Below are 7,850 nucleotides of genomic sequence, written 5' to 3'. Positions count from 1 at the left end.
TACCTCTTAGATTCTTACAAATCCATCCAAGTTGACTTTGAGTATTAATCGCCAAAGGAACCGTGGACTAAATAAATTATTCCTCCCTCAAGGCTGTTTCTGTTGAGTATCTTAGTCACAAGGATGAAAAGCTAATTACTACAACAGAAAACAAGCAAAGAGACCCAATGTCCCTGGCTGTGAAAAATGTCCATTCAAATGAATAAATGTCCTATGGTGGCTGCTTGGGTACCTGCCCACGCATTGCCTTCTGTGAGATAACGGATGCTGCTATTTCCTTACCCAGAACCAACGTTGGGGTAGTAAGAAGCTTTGGAGAGTTTCTGTCCACTCTTCATTCTTGCTCCTGGCATTTTTTCAGAAAGAGTTATCTTCTTGTCATCCTATTACTTTGTCTAACGTTGCCTGGAAAGTTCTGGACTAGAACTTTTCTACTTCGGCTTTCCCTTTGCCTACTCACTTTAAAAAGAGACCGGGCCGAGGCGTTTCAGCTCTTCCTGTCATGGGGAGAACAGCTTGAGTTGCCCAGATAACTCTGTGCTTGCTTCTCATGTTCATCCAGGGCTTTAGCGCCCTCCTCTCCCTTCATCTCCAGCTGGCTCTGTGTGCACTGGAGGATCCAGTGACAGAGGTGGCATCTGCTGACCCTCAGTCATTAATCAAGCTGCCTGCACCAGAGTCACTTCACAGCCAGAGCTGCAGCTTCTTGGCTCTTGGGAGCTGTGTAATAAAATGACAAAAGGCAGGAGTTCATTTGCTATCGCAGAGTTCCTGAGAGGAAAGAGAAGGTGGTAGTGGCGAGGGCTGAGCCAAGAGCTATGGGAAGAAATAAGAGCAAGCTAACTTTCTGAGTTGGGGGGATTTGGGAGGGGGCATCAACAAGCCACTTACATCCGTAGGCTAAAAGCCTTTGCTTTCTGTAAATATATATTTACAATATGTTTGGTTGTAGGGGGCTTTAGGAGACCATCTCGTCAGCCTTAGGCCATAGGGTGATGTCTCCCTCCTAGCCCTAAAATTCAGCTTGCTTATGGTATTTTACTCAGACCTAGGGAGTGGGGTTTTGTTGTTGTTGTTGTTGTTGTTGTTGTTGTTGTTGTTGTTGTGTTGGTTTGGTTTTTTTTTTTCTGCCAAATGCTGGTCTTGCCTGCAGGACCAAACTAAATCCTACACAGCATTGGACACCCAAGGTCAATGTAAAACAAACTTCTTTGGGGCCTTAAAAGTCAGCTAAAGAAGCCAGCCACCCATCAACCCTCATTCCTGATGTTCCCTTCTTCCGGGCACAAATTTACCTCCTCAAGCTGGTAAGAATTCTCTAGAATTAGAACCTTCCTGACTCCTCACTTCCCAATCCAGGGGCCCTTGGGTTTGCCTCCCATCCATTAACTCATGTCACTAGGTCTTGGTTATGCAAGCTGAAGTCTTTCTATTCAAATCAAGTAGGAGCTAGGGAAGACAGCTGCAGGAAGAGTGGGGCAGGCAGTCCTGGAGTTAGCCCTGTGGTTCCCGGATGGACTGATGTACAAAGAGGGAGGCGTGGCTTAGGACACATGATATTAAGAACCCCACTGGCATTTCCTCAAGGGCTTTGGTGGCTCTGTCAACCATGGCTTTCCTTCCTTCTCTACTATGAATGTTTGCGGATTTGTCCAGCTCCCTGGAATTCTTTTTTTCCCCAGAAATGAGTTTTAGCTGTCTTTTTCTGGACTGTTGTCTGGGAAAACTGTGGCCCAGTTTGGTCTTGGATGGCATCTGAGTAGGAATGAAAGGCTTTGCATTCTAGTAGAGGCCTTTGGTGAAGAAGCCTCCTCCTGATTAAAAACAAACAAACAACCAAACAAAAAAACCACGCCATTTCAGCAAGGTAAGAATGCAGCAGGCAAGTATGTTTGAGGGAGGTGAGTGGCTGTCAAACATGTTTATGGCAACTACCTTGAAGTGTTTTAGTATAATTTACTCAAGGAGGGAAAATACATCCTTTATCAATTCATTCAGTAAATGCTGGTTATTGTTGCTCTAGGGGCTGCTAAGTTAAGAATGATGTGGGCCAGATCTCCACAGCTCACCCTCTGTTCACCCCACCCCCCTCAGTAGGAACAGTGTTGAGATAAATAACCAAGATACTTTTCTGGTGAGAAGCATTATTTGAGTGCAGCCCTTGCCTCAGAATGGTCTTGTTCTTGTTTTGTTTTGTTTTGTTTTTTCCTTATCATCATAAAAATTAGTTTCGTATTGTGTTTTAGGCGCAATACAGACCTTTTCACACCTGTTGTACTCCCTACAAAGACCTGGTTGGAGCCACAGGTATCACCGCGATCTCGCAGATGGAGCCGTAAAGGAGCACAAAATGAAGGGACATCTACAAAGCCACCTTTCAGGTAACTCACAGAGCTTAGCCAGACCTTGCTACTCGAAGTGTGACGTGATTTCCCTTCCCTCTCCCCACCTCTCCCTACCTCCACACCATAGGACCAGCAAGGTCCACTGAGAGGGGACAGAAGTGGGGAGGGGCAGGCGCTCTGCGGAGTGGGCTGATCTGGAGCAGCCTTCAGCCAAGAATGAGTTTTCTACAAAGAGCGGAAAAGTTCCTTAAGTGGCCTTTGGCTTGGTAGAGGCTCTGCTTCATCTCTCTTTGACATGGTCCCTGGGAAGAGGGGAGCTGGGGTGGAAGGGATGAGGAATGCAAGAAAGGTTGTCATTTCCATGTTGTCTGTTATCCATCCACACAGGCCCCCGGGGACCTATTTCCAGACTTGTCTGCTTGCCCAGAAAGGGGCAGGCCCAAGTTTCACAGAAATTAGAAGCACATACGGCCTCCGAGACAGAAACGATGATGAAGAGATGCGCACTGATTCAAACCAGTGCCTTCAACACTCAGGGGCAAAAAGAGCCCAGGCTTTTATTCTTTTTTTTTCTCCTTAAAAGCAAGGGCCCCCTAATTGGAATCAGAGCTTCAGAGAATGTTAGAATCGCAGTGAATTTCAGACATGACAATCCAATTGCTTCGTTTCAAAATGGGCCGAGAGCCGGAAGAGCTTGGCTAAAGCTCTAGAAGGATCTAGTGAGTCCCAGAGCAGAGCAGAGCTGCCTCGCATCTGATTCCTGACCCAGTGGCCTCTCCGACCCTTCAGAAGGTTTTCTGAGTGGGCAACGGCCCGGATGGAGGAGACGTTGCTCTTCTCGACTAATTTCCACTCTTTGTGACTCTCACACTCAGGCTGGTGAACACCTTCTTGAAGTGTCCGACGGCCTGCTCCTGTGATCACTGCAGAGTGAGGGCAGTAAATCAGGGCCTGCGCAGAGGCAGCAGCTTCAGCAATGGCGTGAGCATCTGAGCAAACCAAGCCTCTGAGGAAAGGAGCTCTCTCCCTGTGCAACTATATCATACCTTTTACAAAAAGTCACTTTGAGGTCACTGGGTTTTTTTTTTTTGTCCAGTATTTCAATACATTAAATGCAATTACTTCATTGTTGATTTACCTGTCATTACAGGCATGTGTTTGAACATGATTTATTGAGTGAGTTTTGTGCCAGTTGACTTGCAATAGATTGCACAATATTCAAAGGGGCTCATTTGCTTGGCATTACATTAGAGGAGCGATGATTGCAACACAAAGCAATGTAAATGAATTCTGAGAGGCTCCATCATTCATGTTGTCATGTACTGAATCCTATTATTATTTATTACCATAATTGTACTGTGTTTCCTGGGGCGATAAATTAGGACTGATGGGCCCCGCTGACAGTCAAGGGCTGGACTCGCTCTATATAATTTAATAGGGATACTGTAGGCCTGTGTGTTTGGAGGAGATTTGGGTAATGGTTAAAAAAAAAAAAGAAAAAAGAAATGATTTTTTTCTTTTACAAAAAGTATAAAAGCTTTCCAAGTTTTTCCCCTTCTTCTTCTTCTTCTTCTTCTTCTTCTTCTTCTTCTTCTTCTTCTTCTTCTTCTTCTTCTTCTTTTAATGCCTTGGCTACATTTAAAGTCCTGATGAATGCTAATGCTAAACTAGAAGGGAGAAAAGTTCTGCCCTCCAGCACAAGATGCTTGAAACTCACTACCTTGAGACATGGTCCAGTCCTCGTGGGATTCTGACAGGTGGTATTAACCCTTGTACCAACAGGGCATCCTTGGGTGTGAAGAATCTAGACTTGCTGGGACTCCAGGGGCCAGCAAGAAGGCAGCCACATTAGCCTCACACCATATTGACTCTGATAGGGCTTAGGGTGTTTCACCTCATCTGATGTAGAAATTAAAATGTGCTGTTCAAGAGCATCAGAGTAGGGGGAAATTGCTGAAGAAGTGAATGTGTTGGGCAAACCTCAGCAGAGCCTATCACGAGAGACAAAGAGTGGATGAAGAGGTCTGAGAGAGCACTTGGTTTATCCCATTGGTGAGGAAACTGACAAAGAGGACGCAGCTAGCAGGGAAATAGACAGATAACAGCTGGAAAAACCCTGTCGTTCCTGTTATAATATAGATACAATATGTCCCCCTAAAGGGCTCAGCTGATGGATGCTTTACCCCAAGCAACTGGTGGTGTTTTGAGATGTTCTAGAAACTTGAGGAAATGAACTCTAGCTAGAGGAAGTGGGTCAGGGGGCAGATCCTTATGTCTTCACCCTGACCCCTTCCTGTCCACACTGAATTGAAGCAGGCCCTCTGCCACATGCTCCTGCCACTGCAAAATATTCTGCCCAAGAACATAGGACCACATTACTGTGAGCCAAAACGTCCCTTTCTTCTTTCCCTCTGGTAAGTTGTTCTCATGGGTGGTTTTGGTTACAGCTACATAAAAGTAACTTACCTCCCCCCAAGGATATGAATACTACAGTCTACTGGCCTTCTGGGTCAACCAATGTTCAGGAAGTACTGAGAAATAGTACAGAATAAACCTAAATATTACCACAGGGAACAGCAAAGAAAAAGCCCAAACCGTCTTAACAGTCACCATGGATCCATCCAGAAAGGTCTATGGCTATCAATGAGGCAAGGGAGTAAGCTGATGGTCAAACGGTATTAGGCATGAACATCTTAAAATATCCACTTAATGTTAGACCAAGTGATCAATTTTATTCAAGGAAATAATCAATCTGCCTTTGAACCCTGGGTCAGAGGTCAGGAGTTTCATAATCCCGACAGAAAGAGACTTTTGACAGTGCACATATGAGCCTCTCATCCTGTATCCTTATCTGCTGCCATCACGAATGTCATCTCAGGGGCTCAGGGGTATAGGGGAGGGTGCCTGCTGAAGGAAACTAGCTACGGGAGTGGAAGTCTGTTGGGAGCTGTAGAAAGTTGCGATGAAGCTGAAGGCAGGGGTTATACTTAATATACATAATTTCCTCGGTGGAGACAGCATCAAAGTCATTTCGTTTATTGCTCAGGAGCTTAAAGAAAAAGAGTTGAGCCCACTTGTCTGAGTTCAGCTGGCCTTCTATGTAGCACCGAGTGGCTTTGTTCAGATTGATTCTGGCAGTGCCAAAAATAATGACAATAATAAACCAATGCGATGCTGCCAACTAGGATTGAGTTGGCTGTTGAAACAAGGGAACTTAATAGGCCACTTTAGAAAAACCAGATTGGATCCTCTGAATGTGACCCCCCCCCTTACTCCTGGGTAGCTGCTGGAATGATGAGAAAAATACACCCCAATACATTTCACAAAGCCCTCCTATGCCTCTGACCTGTCTTAGGCCCATCCCTACTCTTAGGCCCCAAACAGTAGCCTGTGCTTCCCTCAGACCGTGAGTGAAAATGGTCTTGGTGTCTCTGTGTCCCACAGCAGACGGCAGTCTTCTGGGTCATGAGGTTAAAGAGCAACCCTCGGAAGTGGCAACTGCCAAGAAGGAACAGAAACTGCCCCCACCTCCCAGCACAAGGTGCTGGGTTTGTAGGTGAACCCCATATACAGTGGGTTTCCCCTTTTTTTTCACACTGCCCAGGGCCTCTGAGATGCCTCAGGAAGAAGGGGAGTGCCACACAGTTCTGCCATAGGCTGATCTCCAGATCCAAGCCCTTCATCAAGAGAGCTGGGTAAAGCTGCGCCATTAGCAGAAGGTTTTAAAATTTGGAATTTAGCCTCTAATTCATGCTCTTATAAAGACCTTGGCTTGTGGCCTAAGTGGATGCACTGTCTCTCCATCAAATATTTGCTCTTGCTGCTATCCTGATTTTTGTAGAAATTAACCAAGTGCTTTTGTCTATTTATATCACAGTTGCGGCATATTAGTCCATTAGAATAAAATCACCATCAAAACTGGCTGACAGCATTATTAGGGCAAAAGCCCTGATTTACAAAATAGTAATATGAATTATAATCCTGACACTGACACAGGAAAATACCACGCATGGTTCTGAGATTATGTACAAGGAGTGTATCTGTGCTGTCTAATAGAAGTCTGGGGCGGCCCGGGGCAAAGTCAGGATAATCAGAAGGCCACTCACTTTGTCTTTGAGTCATTGGCCAACTTACCAGCTCCAGGATTCATTGTTTGGGCAACTCACCAGGCTGTAAAAGGTGATGATAAAAGAAGGTACTGATTTGGGGTAGCTATTCCTGTACCAAAGACAATTATGGAAGCATGGAAAATACTGGGCTATATCCACATATATTAGCCAGTGGTCTCAGCTCATCATGATAATAGTGTTTTGGTTTTGGTTTTGGTTTTTTATATTTCAGGCTAGAAAAGCGGTTCTCAACCTGTGTGTTGCAACCCCTTTGGCAAACCTCTGTCCTTAAAAATAGTTAGATTATTAATTCATAACAGTAGAAAAATTATAGTTATAAAGTAGCAAAGGAAAACGAGAAACTGCATTAAAGGTAACACTAAGAAGGTTGAGAAGCACTGGTTTAGAGTCAATTTACTCCAGGCTTAACCCTAAAGTATCTTCTTAGATCTTTGGAATGTTCTGTGATCATGTAATGGGGAAATAATTAGAATGTAAACATTTTGTTGTGTTTAGAAACTTTCTAGGGTCAGTGAGCCGACATGAGTTGGATACCCCAGAACCCACAGGAAGGAAAGAGATCCAGCTCACAGTGACTGCCCTGCCTCTCCCTCCTCAGGGCTGGGATCAAAGGCATGTGGCCACCACTCCCAGCTTCAAAACTTTCTTACCTCACGTGTCCTCCTTCCTTAATCCTTTCTCTTCTCACTACAGGAGCCTTACATAAGTGTGCATGCCTGTGCACAAAGAGATTCAGACACACTGAGAGGAAAGAGGAGAGACCTCCTCACACTTGTGCACGTCTCCAAAATAAAGCAAGCCAATGGTCACCCAGATGCATTTCTCCTCTACACAGACACAAGCAAGTACATTTTGGGCCACAAGACCCCAGGTGACCCCAAATCTGTGGGCACTCTCTGGAAAGCTTGGACATAAAGGCTGCCTAAGTTCCTGAGCAACCATGAAAGCGGCTCCCTTCTTCTGTGGTTCCAAAGGTGGTTGTGCTCGAGGCTCGCTGTAGGATTTTGATCTGGAGGGCCCCTGCAGCTAAGCCTTACTAGACACTCAGAAAAGCCCTTTACAAAGCCAGACACGACCCGGCCCTTTCACCCTCAACCACGGAAGCACATGGGCTTCTCTTTGCTGCTGCACGCTTTGGAGGTAGCAGTGAAGGGCACTGGTTTACAGGGAAGCCTTGTGGTGGACCCAGAACTCTGCGGGAACTGTCCTACTGGAAGAAAACTGTGACCTGGCTACACACCCCACACTAGAATGATTGGGCTGAGTTAGCAAGGAAGCTTGCGTTGGCATAGACAAAGCTAGTCTAAAAATCCCTGTTCTGCCACCCAGCAAGCTCTGTGATGCGAAGCAAACCAGGGATCTCTGGATGTCCCGG

General features: G+C 45.6%; 1 long non-coding RNA gene across 1 annotated transcript; it reads left to right on the top strand.

The window, feature by feature from the left end:
• The first annotated feature begins 1,125 nt into the window (after positions 1-1,125).
• LOC311584860 lies at positions 1,126-3,513 on the top strand. Its single transcript, XR_014775018.1, has 3 exons — positions 1,126-1,867; positions 2,247-2,381; positions 3,221-3,513. It is a non-coding gene; the product is annotated as an uncharacterized lncRNA (long non-coding RNA).
• Positions 3,514-7,850: the final 4,337 nt, after the last annotated feature.

This window comes from Acomys minous (assembly GCF_964271855.1).
Source record: "Acomys minous genome assembly, chromosome: 15".
Taxonomy (NCBI): domain Eukaryota; kingdom Metazoa; phylum Chordata; class Mammalia; order Rodentia; family Muridae; genus Acomys; species Acomys minous.
The sequence above is the reverse complement of the archived record's forward strand: the minus strand, read 5'-3'. Positions and strand labels throughout refer to the sequence as shown.